Raw genomic sequence first — 23548 nt, 5'->3', positions numbered from 1 at the left:
ATTCTTCATAGTCAACATATTTACAGTAAAGTAATACTTCATTACATTCATGTATCATGATTTACTTAGCCCCATAAGTTGATACCCATTTAGTTTCCAATTCTCTGCTAATACAAAAAGTACTACTATGAATATTTAAGTATAGGTGGGAACTTTATCTTTGAGCTCCTGGAGGTAGGTCCATAGTATTGGAACATCCAGTTCAAAAGGTAAGACTGTTTTAGTCAATTCTTAGTATAATTCCAAATTAATTTATAAAATTGTTAGACCAACTCACAATTTCATCAGTAATGCATTTGTTGTACCTATTTTTCTGTAGCCCCTCTGACACTGACTCCATCTTTCTAAATTTGCTGTTTGTGGTGAAAATATCAGGCATTTTAATCTGCATTTGTCTTTTTTTTTTGTGACTTGGAGCAATATTTCTTATGGGTATTTTTTATTTAAAATCTTCTTTTGGAGAATTATTTATTGATATTGTTGACCATTTATGCATTTTGAAATGATTTTTGGGTTCATGAGTCTAAATTAATCCTCTCTAAATCTTGAATATCAGGTATGTATCAGAAAATTTTAATGCAAATAATGTTTTGCAATAAATAGTGTTGCTTATCCTTTTTTTGTGGGGCAATGAGGGTTAAGTGACATGCTCAGGGTCACACAGCTAGTAACTGTCAAGTGTCTGAGGCCAGATTTGAACTCAGGTCCTCCCTAATCCAAGGCTGGCACTTTGTGCACTGAGCTACCTAGCTGCCCCAACTTATCCTTTTTATACTGATTTTGTTTATGTAAAACTTTTCAATTTAATATAATCAAAATTATCTATTTTATCTTTTGTCAATTCCCTATCCTTTGTTTAGTTAAAAATTTTCCATAGTCCTTTAAAAGTTTATCTAGGTAGAGGCAAGATGGCAGAGAGAAGCTAGGAACATTCCTGAGCTTTCCCATATTTCCCTCAAAAACAACATTAAATCAAGCCTCTAAACAGATTCTGGAACTACAGAACCTACAAAAAGAGAGACAAAATCCTGCTATGTGAGAAAATTTAGAAGACTTCAGAAAAGGTCTGTCTCACCTGGGGTAAAAGGGGAGGGTGGCTCACCTCAATAAAGCTTGGCTTAGTGTGGCTTAGCACCACTCATCTCAGCTGGCAGATCACCTCAGCAAATCTCAGCTCAGTGGCAGCTCAACACTGTTGCAACTTGACACAGCTGAGAGTGGGGTAAGAAGCTTGCAACCATGAACCCTGTGCCCCAGGAGCAGACTTCAACTTGATAAGTTTAAAAATAACCTGCAACATGAGCAAGAAACAAAAAAGGACCCTTACCATTGATAACTTCTATGGTGAAAGGGAAGACCAAAATTCAAACACAGATGAGTTAGTCAAAATGCCCACAAGTGAAGACTCAAGAGGGAAGATGATCTTGTCTCAAGACCAAAAAGCCAACTGTGAAGAGCTCAAAAAGGCTTTTAAAAATAAAATAAGAGAGGTAGAAGAAAAATGGAAAAAGAAATAAGAGAAATGAAAATTATACTGCAAAAAGAAGCACAAAAAATGACAGGAAAATAATTCCTTAAAAAATACAATTGGCCAAATGAGAGAAAAAATTAGCCAAACAGAAAAAGAAGTGCAAAAGCTTACTGTGGAAAATAAGGCCTTAAAAAGTAAAATTGAGCAGATGGAAGCTGATAACTCCATGAGACAACAAGAATCTAACGAGCAGAATCAAAAGACTGAAAATATAGAAGAAAATGTGAAATACCTCATTGGAAAAACAACTGACCTGGAAAACAGGTCTAGGAGAGATAATCTGAGAATTATTGGACTACCTGAAAGCCATGATCAAGAAAAGAGTCTAGACACCATATTCCAGGAAATTATTATGGATAACTGCCCTGAAATTGTAGAATCAGAGGATAAAATCATCATTGAAAGAATCCACCGAGCACCTCCTGAAAGAGACCCCAAAAGGAACACTTCAAGGAATATAGTAGCCAAACTCCAGAATTATCAGGTGAAGGAGAAAATACTCCAAGCAGCCAGAAAGAAACCATTTAAATCCCATGGAGCCACAGTCAGGATTGCACAGGACCTGGTAGCTTCAAAATTAAATGATTGCAGGGCTTGGAATATTATATACAGGAAGTCAAAGGAGCTTGGATTGCAACCCAGGATCAACTACTCAGTAAAACTGATCATTCTCTTTCAGAGGAAAAGATGGACATTAAATGAACTAGAAGACTTCCAAGGCTTCCTGAGAAAAAGACCAGAAATGAACAGAAAATTTGATCTCCAAATACAAGACTCTAGAGAAAGATAAAGAGGTAAACAAGGGGGAGAAAGGGGTTGTTCAATGATTTTAAATTGCTTGAGTCTATATGAGGGAGGATAATACTTTTAACTCTTGAGATCTGTATCTCTGTAAAGGTATTGTTATTAAATCAACTTTGATGTGATGATATAAAGAAACTTAAGCAACAGAATAAAAGAAGACTAGGGGGAGGATAGGAAGGGAGAGGTGGAATGGGGTTAATTATATCAAAGGAAGAGGCACAGAAAGAACCCATTACAACAGAGGGAAAGAAGGGAGGGGTGGGCATTGTTGCAACCTTACTTTCATTAGACTTGGTTGAGGGAGGGAATAAAATACACTCCCATTTGTATAAAGAAACTTATCTTACTCTTTAAGGAAAAAAAGGGGAAGGGGGAAAAGGGTGGTATTGATAGAAGGGAGGGCACAAGTGGAGGAAAAAGGGGCAAGAAAAAGAAGGGCAGGTGATAAAAGGGAGGGCAGATTGAAGGAGGCAGTGGTCAGAAGCAAAATAATGGTCAAGTGGAATAGGGGGAAAGAAGGGGAAAAAAGAGTACAAAGGGGAAAAGAATATGGAGGGAAATAAACAGTTAATTTTAACTGTGAATGTGAATGGGATGAACTCTCCTATAAAATGGAAGAGAATTGCAGAGTGAATTAAAAACCAGAATCCTACAATATGCTGTTTACAAGAAACACATTTGAAACAGAGAGATATACACAGAGTAAAGGTAAAAGGCTGGAACAGAATATATTATGCATCAGCTAAAGTCAAAAAACCAGGCATAGCAATCCTTATCTCAGACAAAGAACAGGCAAAAATAGATCTCATTAAAAGAGATAAAGAAGGAAACTACATCTTGCTAAAAGGTACTATAGATAATGAAGTAATATCAATATTAAACATGTATGCACCAAGTGGTATAGCATCCAAATTCTTAGAGGAGAAGTTAAATGAGTTACAAGAGGAAATAGACAGTAACACTATACTAGTGGGGGATCTGAATCTTCCCCTCTCAGAATTAGAGAATCTAGCCACAAAATAAATAAGGAAGAACTGAAAGAGGTGAATAGATTACTAGAAAAGTTAGACATGATAGATGTCTGGAGAAAATTGAATGGGGATAGAAAGGAATATACCTTTTTCTCAGCAGTACATGGCACATTTTCAAAAATTGACCATGTATTAGGGCACAAAAACATCATAGTCAAATGCAGAAAGGCAGAAATAATAGCTGCATCCTTCTCAGATCATGATGCGATAAAAATTACATGTAATAAAGAGCCATGGAAAGGTAGACGGAAAATCAATTGGAAACTAAAGAATGAGTGGGTCAAACAACAAATCATAGAAACAATAACTTTATCCGAGAGAATGACAACAATGAGACAACATACCAAAATCTATGGTATGCAGGCAAAGCAGTGCTTAGGGGAAATTTTATAGGTTTATCTGCTTACATGAATAAAAAAGAGAAAGAGGAGATCAATGAATTGGGAATGCAACTTAAAAAGCTAGAAAAAGAACAAATTAGAAATCCCCAATTAAATACTAATTTAGAAGTCCTGAAAATTAAAGGAGAAATTAATAAAATTGAAAGCAAGAAAACTATAGAATTAATCAATAAAACTAAGTGCTGGTTTTATGAAAAAACCAATAAAATAGATAAACCACTGGTTAATTTGATTAAAAAAGAAAGAATAAAACCAAATTACCAGTATCAAAATTAAAAAGGGTGATGTTACCACCAATGAAGTGGAAATTAAATCAATAATTAGGAACTATTTTGCCCAACTGTATGCCAATAAATTTAACACTCTAAATGAAATGGATAAATATTTACAAAAATACAAACTGCCCAGGTTAGCTGAAGAAGAAATAAAATCCTTAAATAAACCCATATTAGAAAAAAGAAATTGAACAAGCCATTAGTGAACTCCCTAAGAAAAAATCCCCAGGGCCAGATGGGTTTACAGGTGAATTTTACCAAACATTTAAAGAACAATTAATTCCAATATTATACAAATTATTTGGAAAAATAGGTGAAGAAGGAGTCCTACCAAATTCGTTTTATGACACAAATATGGTGGTGATACCACAACCAGGCAGAGCCAAAAGAGAGAAAGAAAATTATAGACCAATTTCCCTAATGAATATTGATGCTAAAATCTTAAATAAGATATTAGCAAGGAGATTAAAACAAGTGATCACCAGGATAATACACTATGACTGGGTGGGATATACCAGGAATGCAGAGCTGGTTCAACATTAGGAAACTATCAACATAATAAACCATATCAATAAGAAAACTGACCAAAATCATATGATTATCTCAATGGATGCAGAGAAAGCTTTTGACAAAATACAGCACCCATTTCTAATAAAACCACTAGAGAGCTTAGGAATAGTTGGGGCTTTCCTTAAAATAATAAGCAGTATCTACCTAAAACAATCAGCAAGCATTATATGTAATGGAGATAAATTAGAGGCTTTCTCAATAAGATCAGGGGTGAAACAGGGATGTCCATTATCACCCCTATTATTTAATATCGTACTAGAAATGTTAGCTTTAGCAATCAGAGAAGAAAAAGGAATTAAAGGAATTAGAATAGGCAAGGAGGAAACAAAACTATCACTTTTTGCAGATGATATGATGGTATACATAGAGAATCCTCGAGAATCAACTCAAAAATTACTTGAAACAATTAACTTTAGCAAAGTAGCAGGATATAAAATAAACCCACATAAATCATTAGCATTTCTATACATGACCAACAAAGTCCAGCAGCAAGAAATAGAAAGATAAATTCCATTTAAAGTAACGGTAGATAATATAAAATACTTGGGAGTCTACTTGCCAAGACAAACCCAGGAACTCTATGAACACAATTACCAAATGCTTTTCAAACAAATCAAATCAGATCTAAAAAAGTTGGAAAGATATCAATTGCTCATGGATAGGCTGAGCTAATATAATAAAAATGACAATTCTACCTAAATCAATGTACTTATTCAGTGCTATACCAATCAGACTACCTAAAAATTATTTTATAGAGCTAGAAAAAATAATAACAAAATTCATCTGGAAAAACAAAAAGTCAAGAATATCAAGGGAAATAATGAAAAAAGGACAGGAAGGTGGGTTAGCTGTACCAAATCTGGAGCTCTACTATAAAGTGGCAGTCATCAAACCATCTGGTTCTGGCTAAGAAATAGAGTGGAGGACCAATGGAATAGGCTAGGCACAGGAGACACAGTAGTAAATGACATTAGTAATGTACTGTTTGATAAACCCAAAGACCCCAGCTTCTGGGATAGGAATTCAGTATTTGCCAAAAAATTGCTGGGAAAACTGGAAGATAGTATGGCAGAAATTAGGCATAGACCAACATCTGACACCTTATACTAAAATAAGGTCAAAATGGGTACATGATTTAGACATAAGAGGCAATACCATAGGAAAATTAGGAGAAAAAGAATAGTCTACCTTTCAGATCTTTGGAAAGGAGAGCAGTTTATGACCAAACAAGAGATAGAGAATATTATGAAATGCAAAATGGATGACTTTGATTACATTAAATTAAAAAGGGTTTGTACAAACAGAAGCAATGCATCCAAAATTAGAAGGGATGCAGATAGCTGGGAAACGATCTTTATGGCTAGTACCTCTGATAAAGGCTTCATTTCTAAAATATATAGGGAAATAAATCAAATTTATATGAATACAAGTCATTCCCCAATTGAGAAATGGTCAAAGGATATGAACAGGCAGTTTTCTGATGAAGAAATCAAAGCTATCTATTCCCATATGAAAAAATGCTCTAAATCACTATTGATTAGAGAGATGCAAATTAAAACAACTCTAATGTACCACCTGACACCTATCAGATTGGCTAATTTGACAAAAAAGGAAAATAATAAATGTTGGAGAATCTGTGGGAAAATTGGAACACTAATGCATTGTTGGTGGAGCTGTGAACTGATCCAACCATTCTGGAGAGCACTTTGGAATTATGCGCAAAGGGCTATAAAGCTGTGCATACCCTTTGACCCAGCAATACCACTTTTGGGTCTTTTTCCCCAAAGAGATCATAAAAAAGGGAAAAGGACCCACATGTACAAAAATATTTATAGCTGCTCTTTTATGGTGGCAAGGAATTGGAAATCGAGGGGATGTCCATCAATTGGGGAATGGCTGAACAAGTTGTGGTATATGAATGTAATGGAATTCTATTGTGCTATAAGAAATGATAAGCATGTGGAGTTCAGAGAAACCCGGAAGGACTTGCATGAACTGATGATGAGTGAGATGGGCAGAACCAGAAGAACATTATACACAGTATCATCAACATTATGTGTTGATCGACTGGGATAGATTAGATTCTTCTCACCAATCCAATGAAACAAGAATGTTCCAAAGGACTCATGATGGAAAAGGCTCTCCAAATCCAGGGGTAAAAAAGGAACTGTGGAATATGGATGCTAATTGGACCATACTATTTCTTTTGTTTTTGATGCTGTTGGTTTTCTGATTTCAGGTTTTTCCTTTGTGCTCTGATCCTTCTCATATAACATGACTAATGCAGAAACATATTTAATGTTATTATGTATATATAACCTGTATCAGATTGCCTGCAATCTAGGGAAGGGGGGGGGAGGGAGTGGAGGGAGGGAGAAAAATTAAAATTTAAAAAAAAATGAAAAAAAATGAAAAAAAATCCATAACTATGAGAAATAATGCCATTAATTTTCCTTCTATTGATTTTTTTCATTTATATTAAAATTGTCTCAATTTATAATTTATCATGTAATATAGTGTTAAATGATATTCTAAACCTATATATTACCAAAATACTTTCTCAATAGTTCTTGTTAAATATAGATCTCCTTCAGTTAGTTTATATGTGTTGGTTTATTCAACACTTGGCTATTCAATGTGTATGTGTTCTTTAGGCTAATTATTTTACATTTAAATATATATGAATTATCTTCATAATAACTATTTTAAATTACAATTTAATATCTGGAAATATTATCCCTACTTAATTTCTACTTTTTTTTCATTATTTCCCTTGATATTCCAGAACCTTTGGTCCTTCAAATGAATTTTGTTATTTTGTCTGGCTCTATAGAGAATTCTTTTTGTAGATTGATTGGTATAGCAGAAAGTCTACAAATTAATTTAGGTGGTGTTGTCATTTAAAAATATTTTGGCATAACCCAATCAAATACAATGACTATCTATTTCAGTCTTCATTTCTTTAAAAATTGTTTTGAATTTTTATTTCTATAATCCTTGAATATCCCAAATATTTTAAATATTTTGTAATTACTTAAAATGAGATTTTTTCCTCCTGTTTTTTCTTATTCTGATTATTTAAGTGTACTTTAAACCTTTAGCCCTACAAAACATTTCTGTCCGTCAATGTTTTTTTCTTTCTCTTTGATTTCATTGTTTTTAGAAAAAAAATACTGTAAAAATGAGAGAATTATTTCATTCCTCAGTCTTTTCTTGATCATTGCATTTATTTATCCTTCATGTGTTTCTTTTCTATGAAGTATTCACATGTTGGATATTCTATTTGGCTCATTTCTTTTTCTTTCTTTTAGTTATACGAGTGTTTCAAATGCCTCTTTTTTGGTTCAATGTCTACCATGTTTCAATGATTAATCAGCTCAAGTTTGAAAATATTTTGTATTGTATTTCAGCTTTATCTCCATTGCCTGTTGGAATATCCTATTCTCTCCTTTCATAACTGGAAATATTCCCCTTGGCTGAATGCAAAATATGTAATTTGTTATTGGAATTATGAAATTTAACTTCTACATGCCTTGTATTTTAATCAATAATTTTTCCCCTGACAGCAATGTCTAGATTTTATTGTTTTGGCCTTCCTCCTTAGTTTTTGGTCCTTCTTCCTTTTGTTATTGCATAAGCCCCCTGAATAGATGTCTTCTATTTTCTTGTGCTTTAAGGACTTATAGAGACGGCGCAGCTTACTGAGTACAGTAAACTCCACAAAGAGCTGATTGACCCAAGATGGATTTCTCATCTTCTTTCACTTCAGTATGGAAACACTTTTGTATTTAACACTCTAATATTGATCCTTCTATCCTCTTTCTCTTCCAGTTGCTCTCCTTTTCTTTCATCTGCCTGAGAAGGATCAGTGTCTATCATATTTTGTGAGATGAAGGCTCAGTCATTTTTTTTTCTGATGGTACTAGGCAGGGAACCCCACAGCTAGGACCTGAAGCACAAATCTGAGAAGCTGCTTATGCTGGCTGGATCTAGCACATGGCATGGTTTGTAGGTATTGACACTGAATAGGAACAGTATATGTGACTCCTTGAGGATTTTACCATGTATGTTTCTGTCTTCTTATTTTATAGATTCAGCTTTATGATATGGCTTATACCTAATTCTTTTTTGCGATGTTTTTGTATTGAAGAGGTCTGAGAAAAAGAACTATTCTGTCCCCTTACTGTTCATATGATCTCAGCCTTTTAAAAAATCAAATTCAGTTGATGAGTTCCCTATATGTCTACATTGTTTTCTTTAAACATTGCCTTTTTCTCCTCAGCAGAATTGCTTCTCTTTGAGTCTTCAGAACTTCAGAAATCTTGAAGGCATTACTCTGTAGCAGACATCCTCAGTGGGATTTTAGGCCATGATATCTTAACAGTCTTTTCTCTAAAACCTTTGAAATCTCTTCTCCTAAAATTTACGGTGCATATCAGGCTGTGCCTAGCTTTCCTCATTTCTCTCACAAATTATAACATATACGAGTGACTTCTTCCCAGCATTCTCATCATTTTCATTTTAGTATACCAGTTCCTATTTATTAGTGAAATTAAATTTAGAAAAAGAGTTCTCTTGTTAGTTCCTTCAACTTTTGAAGCATGAAATTATCATTAGGACAAATCAAGTCTTATTAGCTCCTCTACTTTTGGCAGAGAGAGGTCTGGCAGATGTATAGATAATTGAAATTCGCTTTCTCTACAATACATATAATCAGTTTCCCAAATTCCTTTATCTATTCCCTCTTAGTAGTTAGTGATGTGATAAGGAGGGCAAAGGAAGAGAGGAGAGGAGAGGAGAAATCTATGCATATTCACAATATATCTGAAAATCATCAACTTCATCAAGATAAATGAACCTACAGTAGTTGATGAGACCACCAAGAGAGATGCTTTTGAGGGGGAAAAAAAGCCCAAGCAGTGAGCTTCGAGGAATACCCATAGTAAAGTATTTTCTGAGTAGTCACTTGGGTAATGATCTAGCCAAAAGAAAAAAGGGGCGGGGGGGGAGCACCACCATCAACAACGACAAAATGGAGTAGTAAAGCAGGTAGAAGAAGAACCCAGAGAAAAGAGTGTCACAAAAATCTAAGGAGGAAACAACGTTCACCACCCTCTGCCCTCCCCCACCCAATCCCCATTCCCCTCTTTACTATTCTATTCCTTTGGAATAAAATATACCCTTTCATTGGCAAATTCCAATCACAGTTCTTATCCTCACAATTCTCAATGCTATCTATAAATTAAAATCTGTACCCTTCCATGAGAATCACTAGTTCACCTTGTTTATCACCCAAGCTTTTTGTATTTGTGTATACATATGACATATATCAATCAACCAACAAGTATTTATTAAGCACTTACTATATTCCAGGCACTGTGCTCAGTGCTGGGGATACAAAGAATAGCAAAAACAGGATCACTTCCCTCAAGGACCTCACATTCTACTGAGGGTGACAAGACATAATAATTAAGTACATATAGGAGCAGAGTACATGAAAGATAACCTCAGAGGGGAAGGCTTGTGCATCTAGGTGGGTGCTGGTGGAATAAGACAAGGAAAAGTCTCCTGCAGAAGATGATATTTGAGCTGAGAATGGTATTAATATTTTTCTTTGATATTATGCTTATTATATAGTATACATGTATATATGTGTATATATATCCTAACATACATGTATACATATATTATACAAATATACCTTATATCCCCAGTTAAATTGTAAGAAAGTAGAAGTCAGACGAGGTAGTTAAGTGGCACAGTGGATAGAGTACGGGGCCTGAAGTCAGAAGACCCATCTTCCTGAATTCAAATCTGGCCTCAAACACTTACTAGCTGGGTGATGCTGGGCAAGTCACTTAACCCTGTTTGCCTCAGATTCATCATCTGTAGAATGAGCTGGAGAAGGAAATGGGAAACTACTCCAGTATCTTTGCCAAGAAAATCCTAAACAGGGTCACAAAGGATCGGAGATGACTGAAAACAACAACAACAATAACAAGTAATTAGATACCATATCTTACACTTGTTTGTATCTCAAGTTCTTTGTCTATGGACCATGGGAACTCAGTGAAGGATTTTGAGCAAGGCATGGGAGAATGTGCTATATGTGCAAGGTTTTCACAACATTCTTAGCATAGGACAATGAAGGTCTAGGGTAGAGTGGTATTCCTTGCTTTGTAATAATTTGTAAGCATAGTACCATGACCACATTGGATGCTTAAGAAAAATTCTCTAATGATTAGAAGGAATGTCAGGGAGACTGAAAGGAAGCAGAATCATCCTTAAGGTTTTAAGGAACTGGTGTCATAGGGGTATATTCAACTCCTCCTTCAATTTTCTCTTTGATGCTTTTGATGCAATACCATCCTGGGCTGATGGGACCAAAGGATTGACACAGAGGGCAGGATTTTTTGCTTTTCTGATGCTGAATAGTTTGTCAAGTTTCATTTTCTTTTCATAAAGCAAAGGGTCCTTGAAGAGAAAGGGTATTAGATCAACAAACCAATAGAGGCAAAGACTAGGCATTCCACTTTTACATGATAAATTCAATTATCACTTCCCATTCCTTTGTATAAGGAAACTGATACCTACCACTTGCCGTGGATTGCTTTGTCATCTTGAAATAGCAAATTCACCTCCAGCATGAAATCTCTGCAAGAAAAGCACAATATTAGGCAAGGGAGTGAATTTAAATCAAATCTAAATCAGCTTTGCCCCCTGCACCATTCTTTTCTATTGAAGTGAATAGACAATAAGAAAATGCAGCCAACCAAGTGATCAAAACTATAGCTTCCTCCCCAGTCATCTCAAAAGCTCAAGACAAAGTTTCAGCACCATGAACAAGAATTATATCCTTCTGCATTCTGACAGAGGGGAATAGCATTACTTATCTGGTATCTGTGCACTTAAGAGAATACAACTCCCTAAAAGATAGCTACTCAAAAGATAAGAATAAACAGTTCTCAAAAGACTAATTGCCCAATATTAATGACCATATAAAAGACTAGCAACATTAGTAAGATAAGTGCAAATAAAAATAATTGTGAGGTTTTTACCTCATTCTCAACAAATTGGCAAAGATGAAAAAAGATGAGAATAGACAATATTGAAATGACTATAGAAAGACACACTGGCATAGCTGTGAATTAGTCAAATCACTGCTGGAAACAATTTTGAATTTTGCCTTGTAAAAAGTGACTAAATTGTCCATACTCTTGGACCAAACAGATCCAAGTGCTAATCATATATCCCAAGGAGATTAAAGAAAGGTTCCATCTATTCAAAAATATTCCCACTGTTTGTGGGAGCAAATGACCATAGTATAAATAAATGCCCATCAGTTGAAGAATAGCTAAACATTTTACATTTTTAAAATGTAATATTATTGTGCCATAAGAAATGATCAATTTAAGAAATTCAGAGAAGACACAAACTGATGCAGAGTAGAGTAAGTAGAATCAGGAAAACGATATGCACGGTAACTACTACATCTAAACATTAAGGGGAAAAAAGAAAGAAACTGAATGCAGTATAATTATAATGACTGGCCCCCAAAATGATATATGAGAATGTACCTCTCTCCCTCCTTTGCAGCAAAGGGGAATTATGGGTATGGCACATTAAATACACTGTCAAACAGTTGAAGTAGCAATTAATTTTGCTAAACTATTTTTTTCTCTTTCTTGTTTATTTTATGACAAGGGATTGTTCATTAACTGGGGAAGGAATTTTTCTAGAAAGGAAGCATATATAAAAACAATATCAAATCTGATAATCCAATAAGCATTTATTAAGTGCCTACAACATGCTTTGCACTGTGCTAAGCACTACAAATGCAATTAATAAAAAGAAAGAGTCCCTGTCCTCAATGAATTTACAATTTAAGTGGGGTTACAGTATTCAAAAGGAAACAGGAAAGCAAAGGGGAGAAAGGGGCAAGAGAAAGGAAGGAATAGGACACCAGAGTGTATCTTGTTCCATAGAGTTGAAACCAAGCAGGGCAGCAGATGGAAAATAGAGTGATCTGAGTCCAGTTTCTGTCCTCTATAAAGGAAGGCATTGGGAGGAGTTTGGCACTCTACTCTCCAGCCCTCCAAATAGCCCAGAGGAGTCTGAGGGGGTTAGAATAAATCAAGATTTGTGTCAGCAACATGGGGTGAGTTTAGAAGTTCTGAGTCTGGGAGGGGCATCTTGTTTCAGGGACTTGAAACCAGACAAGTTTCAAAGACAAGATTCAAAGGCAAGATTCAAAGATATTTAAAATATAGCAACAATCTTTAAAAAGGGAGAACACATATGTAAAGCATAGTATCAAAAAGTTTACCCCAAGGGGCACATTAAATAACGTTTTAAAAAATCAGCTCTGCATTAGTCAGGTCAGACCCTTTCTGAGGGGCTCTATAGTTTCTGAGCTTCACAATTCAAAGAAGAGAATCAACTTTCGGACTCAGAAAAAAAGAGCTGACCTGATTAAAAGACAGTAAAATGGGGTTTACAAAGAAAACCAATAGCAAAACGATATCCTATGCCCAAATACAACCTGCTCTTTTTCTAAGGTAGTCTGGTTGCAGCAAAGGCTACACCCAAGAGAAAAGGCAGGTGAATTCTTTCAAGGTCAAGGGGAGAAAGCAGATAGTTCAGTGACAGAATGGGTTGCCTGGTAGAATTTTATTTCCCATTTTCCCAACAAAGATCTCTCGAAGGCAACTGTTTTTGAGATTTTTAGTAGTTGAAATGTGGGGTCTTCCTACTGTACTGTCAAATGAGAGCAACTCTTCAATAAGCCTTAGTGAAATTGTACAGAGATGCCTCATGTGCGTTCTGCCTTTATCTGTTCATTAACTTTTATTACCAGGATGATTGTGGCAATAGCCTTGGAGTTTTAACACAGGGGACAGCCCATAAATTTCTCAAGTCTTTTGACTTGCTGTCTGGTAGAGGGGACTGTCCTTGCTAGAAGTGCACTAGTCATGGTCTCTGGTCACATCACCATCCAATTCCTCAGCTGGAACAGGAGCCCCATAGGCAGCCAGCTCAGTGGAAAGAGGGCTTCTGAGCCCCATTAGAAGTGGTGACTTCTAGCTCAATCTAGGACCACATGCAGATTCCAGGTCAAGCAGAAAGAACATCCTTTTGCTTCACTCCTTGATGCCCACATGGGGTGGAAAGAGCAAAGAGACCCTTGCAATATTTTGGCTGGCCACCTAGAATATCAGTGAAACAGAAGCAATCTATGTTGGGAGGGAGTTTCAAAGGATCATAATGGCAAAAGAATTAATATAAATCTTGGCTCTGCTGTTACTACCTGTGTGACCTTGGGAGAGACAATTCCCTTCTCTGAGCCTCAGTTTCCCAATCTATCAAACTAGAGGCTTATAAATGATCACCGAGCTTACCTATAATTCTAAGACTCTGTTGAATGCAAAGTGTTAAGTTTCTACAGCTCCTCAGGAAGTCTGACTCCAGCCCACCTCTCATTGTCAAGGACAATATTTAATTTGTTCAGAGTAGATAAATGAGGTGGAAATGCATCAGAACAGGCTTTGTTTATTATTTTTTTCGATAATAATATAATGCAATAAGATGGTAACTCTGTGTGCTCTCTGGCTGGGAATAAAATGTGGGCATCATTTGTCATTTCCACATGTCAGATTTGCAAGACATTTTTCAGTCCATGAAGTTCAGCAAAATTCAACTCAACCCTGAGGCTGAGGGTGATGGGTAGTGTTTTTATTCAGTGCACAGAAGTCCTAATGCAACAGAAATCTTAATTCTTTTCCCCCCTGCATCTGCTCATCGAAACATGAGGAGTGTTGCTAGCTATACAACTGCCAGACACCATCAAATGCATAATCTTGAGAATGCCATTTGTTTCAAGAGCTTTCTACATCTGTGGGGCTATACCTTTAATCTGAGTAGGTAGAACCTCATTATATGAAATAATACAATCTCCACTGGCTATTCCTTACTTATGAGGTAAAATCCAAACTCCTCAACCCAGTTTTTTAACTTTAGTTAAAATGGAATACTTTAGTATTCCATTAGTATATATATATATATATATATATATATATATATATATATATATATATATATATATACACACACACATTTGGATTTTACAAACTGCTTTCCTCAACCATCCTTTTGTACAATGGATAAAGCCAATACTATCCCATTTTACAGAAGGGGAAACCGAGGTTCAGTAATGGTGACTTGCTCAAGGTGAAAGGTCTAGTAAGTAGCAGATTGAGGATTCAAATTCAGGTCTTCTGATTCCAAGTCTAGAGCTCTTTCGACTAACTCTGCCATGCTGCATATAACCTAGACCCTACCTACCTCTTTATCTTCCATTATCCCTACATAAACCCATTGTTCCAAAATGACTGAGATACATGCTTTTCCCTGAATGCATCTGATGCATTTCTGCCTCTGAATCTTTGCTCTCAATGATTTCCCCTGCCTGAACTACCTTTTTACTTCCTTTGAACCTGCCCCCCCCAACCATCTTTCTGTCCCTATTTTCAAGTTCTATTTCCTCCTTCTCTGAGTCCTTCCCTGACCTCAGTGGTCCACTGCCATCTTCTTAGTCCACAGAGATCTCCCCTTTCTGGCATACCTTATACTTCTGCATATCTGTACCACTCATCTATCACTTTTCTTGTATTGCATGGTATACTTTGCATGAGAAGCAGCATAGTATAATGAAAACAGGGTTAGCCTTAGAATCAGGAAGACCTGGATTCAAGTTCTCCCTTTGATATATATTAACTATATAGCTATAGAAATGTAAATAATCTTCAGTTCTCCTGGCAGCTCTCAAAGGCTATAATTTAATTAAGTTACTTACTTGCATCTGGAGTTTCTACACACGGAGTTTCCCACTCCAATGAAATCTCAGGTTTGGATCAAATAAAAGAAAACAACAAAAGTTGCATGTGTGTCTTATCTCTCACTGATACTATAAACTTCTTAGTCAGAAGGTAGAAACCACACTTGAAATATTTTTGTATATCCGTATCCATCCCCTTCCTTTCTCCCCAGAGAAGAGCTAGGTATGTACATAAACCATTGACAGTTGATGCAATTGAGTTTAATAATATTAGCTAGCATTTCACTGGTACTTTAAGTTTTTAAAGTGCTTTAGTAGCATCTCATTTTCTCTTCATGTGGAAGCAGGAGCTATTATTATGATTCACATTTTACAGATGAGGAGACTGAGGCACAGAGAGGTTAAATCACTTGCCTATGGTCAAACAGCTAGTGCGTGTCTAAGGTCAGATTTGAATGACTGATTCCAGGCCTAGCTGCTCTACTCACCCCACCATCTTGCTGCCTAGTTTGAAGGGGACATAACTCATAACTTCCCCCTTCCTGGTGCCCTTCCCGGTTCTTGACACCCTCAATGGAAGGTTTGCTATCTCTTTCATTACTTTGGGAAATATAAGGTTAATAGGTAAAGACAAAATTCATGGTGGAGTCTGTGGATTTAAGAAACTATAATGTGCCTGCTTTCAGTGCTACTTAGTAATGCAGCCCTGGGCCCTGCAATACATGGCCTATTAAAGAAAGCACTGATGTTGATGCTTTGATTTTAAAGGAACCTCATTTTTCCTTTTCGTGTGTTACTATGGTACTGGATTCCATTTGCTGTACTAATATATCACTTCACCTCCAATAAAAAGAATCAACTTTTGTCCCTTAAATAATCCTCTTGTGGTGGCAAGGGCTCCTAAGCCCTTCATTAGCAGTCATGTGCATTTCCTGTCCTTAAAATAAAGGGCCTTTTGACCACACATATTATTACTGATCTGCTATTAGTAAATCCACATGCTAGAGGTTCTTTTCTGAACAAGGCTTCACAAGGAACAAAATGCATGAGGTAGACGGGATTGTCAAGCTTTAGCTGAGGCACTCAGATTGGTCTGACTGAAGCACCAGCTAGAATTAGAACAGTTCATAGCTATGTCAGATGCTCACAAGGGAGGAACCTTTCCTTCCTGTTTATAGTTGACATGAAAGGAGGCATTTCATGTTGGATTCTTCTCACTACTCACAAATATTCCCTCCAAGAAGCTTACCACTATGCAGCATTTCATAGGATTTAGAACTCTAAGAGAGCTTAGAGGTCACCTAGTCCAACCCCTCTTTTTGACAGAGGGATGAACTGATAAACAGGGAGGAGGTCTCATTCAGCAACATTAAGATGGCTAAGCAATGATGGGTCCAGGATCTGAACCCAGGTATTCTGACTCAGCCTCCAGGGTTCTTTCTAGTACAACGAATCACCAACTTCTTGCCAGCTTATATCACAATTCATAAATTTAGAGAATGTTTGAGCTGGAAGGGACCTTAGTGATCACCAAATCAAAGCCCTTCACCTTATAGATGAGAAAACTGAGTCACAGAGATGAAATTATTTTCTCAAGGTCACACAGATAATTCAAATGAGGTATATATATATATATATATATATATATATATATATATATATACACGTGCATATGTGTGTTCACACAGAAAAAAACCACCTCACATGTATATCTCACATTATACTTTACAAAGCACTTTCATGTGACTCCTCTAAACTTCACAATAATTCCATAAGATAGGTATGTCCCATTATTATTATGCCCATTTTCCAGATGGGAAAATGTATACAAATGAAGATGGTGTTTCTCCAGGTCATTAAGGGAATTAAAGGAAGAGCCAAGATGGAATCTTGATTTCCTTACTCCTGGACCAGTGTTCTTGTCTATGCCATGTTGCCAGAGAACAAAAGTATGTGTGTGGGGGTGTTCATATTGATATAAAAGTATGTGTAATCTTGTCATTCCTCATTCAAGAATCTTCAATGACTCCCTTTTGCCTCCTGAGTAGTACTTAAACTCCCCTGCCTGGTTATTTAAAGACTTCTATGATGTGGTGTTACTTTTTCTCCTCCAGGTTTACTTCATATTTTTCCCTTCCATTCCTTCCTCCAGCCAAACTGAAACACTCTGTTTGGCTCCCAAGTAGACCCTGGAGTTTTCTGACTTGAAGGTTTTTCTCATGCTGTTTCCTATGCTCGGAGGTGTTTTTTCCCTCTCTTCACCTGTCAAATTCTAAATAATCCATAAAAGCTGAACTCAAATGACCTCTCTTCAATCAACCTTCTCTAATCCCCTAGCTAGTTATGGGATTCCCTCTTGTATCTTATGTAGCATATTTTAATATTTTCTAACATACTTATTATGTGAAATGGCGTTTTTATGGTTATCTGTGCTTGTCTTATTCTACCACTAGATTATGAATTCCTTGAAGGTAGGAGTATGTCTCATTTTTTCTCTTTACCAGAACTTCACGTTTTGCTCTATACAATGTAGTTCCTTAAATGATTAATGGATGGATAGATGGCATTAAGCTTATGAGAATAACTATTATAATGGCAGTGAGAATAAATGCAGGCCACTAGGAAGTCACTTAAACATAGTTGGTTATTAAATCAGAAGTCTGAAATAATGGAAAGCCAAAGGTCAAAAAGTGACAATGTAATATGTAATTAGGACAGCTAGGTGGTAAAGTGGATCAAGCACTGTGATTGGAATCATAAAGACCTATCTTTATGAGTTCAAATCCCATCTCAGGCATTCACTACCTGTGTGACACTGGACAAATCACTTAACCCTGTTTGCTTCAGTTTCCTCATCTGTAAAGTAAGCTGGAGAAGGAAATGGCAAAGCCCTCCAGTATCTTCACCAAGAAAACCTCAAAATGGGATCACAGAAGGGTAGACATGACTGAAACAACTGAACAACATCATGTAATCAACCTCCAAACCCTCTGCTTCAAGCCAAATCAATCTCTTTCCTGTTCCCTGACACTATGGTCATTTCACCTTTGATCATTCTTCTACCTAGAATATCCTCCATCTATCCCCTCACTCCCTCCAAGACTCACCCACTCTTTTTTATTCTGTTTAAACCCCACTTCTTTCATGAACAGAGTAGACTCTAAGCCCAAGAAATCTAGATTAGAATCTGTATGCTGTCACTTACTATGTGACTGCTGAATCACCAAAGTGTTAAACTAAGATTTTCAGAAACAATGAAACACTTAATCACATTGATTTCATTAAAACATTGTTAGTATTATTTAATGAGGGCAAAAATACCATTACGTAAGTGGTGATTTGAAATATTTTATTTGTCACCTTCATGTCATTAATTTCTATACTTCCCATGTTTTATGATGTAAAACATATTAGTATCTTTATGAAGAAAACTCCAAGGACAGAATTGGTCCATTAGGTTATGAAGAGCCAGACATGACTGAATGACTTAACAACAACAATATCAGTACATTATGTCATTTATAAACTAGCATGCATATTTAAGATTGTATACAAAAAATAGTAATAGGATTTCATGATCACAGAAGTTTGGAAACCACTACTTTACACCATGCTGCCCTAAAATCCTGTGATCCTATTGGCCTCTTCCTCCTCTGAAATCCCACAGCACTTCATCATCCATACTGCTCAGTTGAACATTAAAGTGTATGGTATCTTACACAGTGGCTGGGTTCTTCTCTCCCAAACTAGACCACAAGCTCTAATTTTCCTTATTTGTCTGTCTGTAGGTGAGTTCCCTTAATCTCTCTCAACCTCAGTTTCCTTATCTTTAAAATGGAAATAATCACGCACAACCTCATAAGATTACAGTGAGAAGTGTATTTTGTAAAACTAGGTAGCCCAGTAGTACCAGTGCATACTGGATTTGGGGTAAGGAAGATGAGTTTTTTTTAAAAAAAAATCTCCCTTTGCCTCAGTTTCCTCATCTGTTGAAATGGGGATTATAATAGTACCTACCTCTAAGACTTCTTGTAAGGATTAAATTGAGACAACATATGTGAAACATTTTGCAAATCTTAAAGCACTATATAAGTATATAAGTTCTAGCTAATATTATTAGGTAGCAAGGTGGCTTAATAGATAGAGTGATTGGTCTGGAGTCAGGAAGACCTGATTTCAAATCTGGCCTCAGATACTTACGAGCTATATGACCCTATATTAGTCATTTAATTCCTGTTTTCTTTAATCTACTGGAGAAGGAAATAGTAAAACCACTCTAAAATCTTTGCTGTGAATCAGACATGACTAAACGACTGAACAACAACAAAATCTTATTATTATCAATATAGTTAACATAGAATGCAAGTTATAATAATCCCAACATAATATATAATCCTATCTTATAATACATACATGTATATATGTATACACATATGTAATACACATATACATATATGATGATATATAATAATATAATTATTCATTGTTCATACACTGATAGTCTGTTCACACCTAACATGTAGCTCTCTATTTCATCTCTACACCAAAAGTCATATAAAGGATGTCATGAAAGAGATGAATGATGGCAAGAGAAGGTGGACCAGGCATGTAGCAAGAAGAAGGAATGTCTAAGAGCTTGCGTGCACCATTGGTGCTGATGTGACATCAAGAGACCTAGAAAAAGGCAGCCAGGATTTGGTTAACCATCGTTCCTCCTCCCTACCCCAGCCCAGGAGGATTTGAACAAGGACATGAATGAGACTCACACCTGATGAGAGGGCAGAGATGGTTTGTTATCTATATATACTCCTGGAGAAAATACTAATATCAATGAGATCACAGAACCAGCGACGTATCAGTCATAATATTACAATCATCATGATGATTACTCTCATTAGACCATGATTCAGAAGACAGGTGACATGGCATAGTAGGGAATGAGAAAGACTTGGATTCATGTCCTGCCTCTGACACACACTGGCCATGCGATGCTGCACTAATAACTTAGCTTCTCAATCGTTCCTCTAAGACTCCAAGTTAAATAGCAGCTGCTGATCTGACCTACACTGTTTCTTTTGCCAATGGGAAGAATTTTTTTGTTCAGTAACTTTTAGTTGCGTCCTAATCTCTGTAATCCCATTTGGGGTTTTCTTGGCAAAGATACTAGGGTGATTTGCTATTTCTTTCTCCAGCCAATATAACAGATAAGGAAACTGAGGCATACAGAGGTTAAGTGACTTGCCTAGGGTCACACAGCTAGGAAGTCTCTGAGGCCAGATTCGAACTCAGAAAGATGAGTCTTCCTGACTTTAGGCTTTGGCACTCTATTCAGCGTGCCACCTAGCTACCTCACAATAAAAAAATAGATCTTGTGAAATAATCACCAATTAACTAAAAATAATGGGAAGCAGTTGAAGAATTCTAGAATTGGGAGACTGGATATGATGTTCAGAAGTTATCACATCCCAATAAGACATTGTCGTCATTGTCATCATCATCAATAGCTAACATCAGGGCAGCTAGGTGGCACAGTGGATAAAGCACCGGCTCTGGATTCAGGAGGACCTGAGTTCAAATCCAGCCTCAGACACTTAACACTTACTAGCTGTGTGACCCTGGGCAAGTCACTTAACCCTCATTACCCTGGAAAAAATAGCTAACATCTATAGAGCATTTACTATGTGCCAGACCCTATGCTAAGTACTTTATAATTTGATCCCATTTGACCCTCACAACTGCTCTGGGAGGTAGGTGCTCTCAGTATCTTCATTTAACCACTTATTTAACTCAGCAATCCCATCTCATTTTATAAATGAGAAAATTGAGGCAAAAAGAGGTTAAGTGACTTGTCCAAGGAAACATAGCTGGCAAGTGTCTGATGTCAGATTTGAACTCAAGTCTTCCTGTCTCCAGGCCTAGTGCTTTATCCACTGTACCACCTACTTCCACTCTAGCTGGCATTTCATCAACTGATGATCTCAATTCAAATAATTCTTGGACCTCTTTTCAGTTTCGATTCGAGTCATAACTAGCAAAGGAGGCCTTTGCTTCTAGGATGAGATTAAGCGTCTCAACCAAGGACCAAGGGTGCTTCCTCCATGGGAGGGTATGCTTCCACGTCATGGCAACCACTATCCCCGTGCTTCATCTTATCCTCCCAGAACCTGTGACTCCATATAGCCCAACCACCCTCAGTGACTATCCCCCTGGTTCCCTCACTATGGTGCTTATCTCCTGTTTTGACTCCTGCCCCAACTCCTGTTGGGGTGAGAATCAGGCCTTCTTCTCTTGGCTCAAACCTTTCTTCAGTCATGCTCTCCTTTGTACTGCCACCTGACGTCTATCAGGCAGTCTTCCCCACCATTGCTGCTCACCGTCCAACTAGGGAAAAAATATTCCTTGTTATGCCTCTGGTTTGCCCCATTTGAACAAGAAAAGAGGCTCTACACGTTACATCTATCTGCTTGCAACTGCCCCCAAATGAAGATAATAAAGAGGTGACTGGTTCTGCCTATCATAAATAAATTACTAATCTATACCAAAGTCAACTTCATCAACTCTGATTCTATAAGGAGAAGAGAGAACAGGAAAGGACACAAGTCAGAAATATCTGTGACCTCAAGCTTGTAGCTTAGCACATTATCTAACTTGGAGAACTAGATAATTTCCTGTTTGGTTGATCATAAAACAATTTGAGTCAATTTATTTTTTAAAAAATGTGTTTACAGGAAGTTAACTGTTAATGCATTGATGTAGCTGAATATTGAATGCTGCTTTGGAGTTTCTAAAGCTTATTACAGTAAGCTCTTTAAATACTTCCCAAATATATAAATATTCTCATGTGGGTTCTGCCCGGGGTCTTTCTTCTGTTATGATTTAGCCTTTGTACAACATTTTCTTTGCGAAGTGTTTCATAGTTGCTTATTCATTCATTAGTTACAGCCTTTCCTAGAACTAGCTCTCTAGTCTAACACTTCAAATATAGCTGATGTCTTCATAGGAGACGCACTTTCCTGCCAAAAGCAATTTCAGAGAAATGGTTTAATGAGAAATATAAGGGGAAATTATTTTCTTTGTTCTCTGACTAGAGTAGGCATTCTATAGATCTAGATTCAGAGAGGAAATTGTATGTGCACAGTATGGCCAAAGGTGCTACTTTGTTGGAAGAAGGATATTCTCATTTCCTTCTAAAACCTGTGAGCCATCGATGGAAGATTCTAGAATCATAGACTGTAAGAGCTATGGGAAAAGATAAAAAGATATTGTTGGTAGGGCTATGGAAAGACAAGAATAATAATATATCATTTTTGGTCACACTACAAATTGGTTTAACCTTTCTGGAAAATAATTAGAAATCATTCCAGGCATTACAAAATTATATGTGCCTCTTACTTAACTCAGCAATCATCCCATTTCTGGGACAACATTCTAAAGAGGGGGGGGGGGGAAGACGCATGTGTAACAGAATAACCATAGCAGACTTATTTTGATAATTAAAAACAAGGGGAAATGGGTGTACAATGGTAGCAAAATGGGTGAAAAAACTCTAATATCAATATTATAATTCTAACATAGGATGTTACTAGGTTTAAGGAATGGTCAATATGAAGAATTTAGAGAAATAAGGAAGAAAGCCAGGTGAGGAAGCTAGGTGGCACAGTGGATAGTACACCAGACCTGGAGTCAAGAAGACTTGAATTCAAAATGGACTTAGATACTTACTACCTGTGTGACCCCAGGCAAATAACTTAACCTCTGTTTGCCTCAATTTTCTCATCTGTAAAATGGGGTGAATAATAGCATAATGAGCTTCAAATAAGGTAATATTTGTAAAGTGCTTATCACAGTGCCTGGCACATAGTAAGTGATATATAAACATTAGCTATTGTGGTGGTGGTGGCGGCGGCGGCTGTGGCGATGATGATGGTGATGACACACAGTGAAGAAACCAGAAGCAAGTATCTGTATGTATATTGATAGCGACATAAGTATAGTGATTATACCAATGTAAATGAAGACAACACTGAGTTACTAAAACTTGGGTCATATAGCAAAGCCAGTGTTGGTTCCTTCCTATCAAAGTTAACAAAGTCGGTTCCTTC

The sequence above is a fragment of the Dromiciops gliroides genome, chromosome 2, assembly GCF_019393635.1.
Source record: "Dromiciops gliroides isolate mDroGli1 chromosome 2, mDroGli1.pri, whole genome shotgun sequence".
NCBI classification, from domain to species: Eukaryota; Metazoa; Chordata; class Mammalia; order Microbiotheria; family Microbiotheriidae; genus Dromiciops; species Dromiciops gliroides.
The sequence above is the reverse complement of the archived record's forward strand: the minus strand, read 5'-3'. Positions refer to the sequence as shown.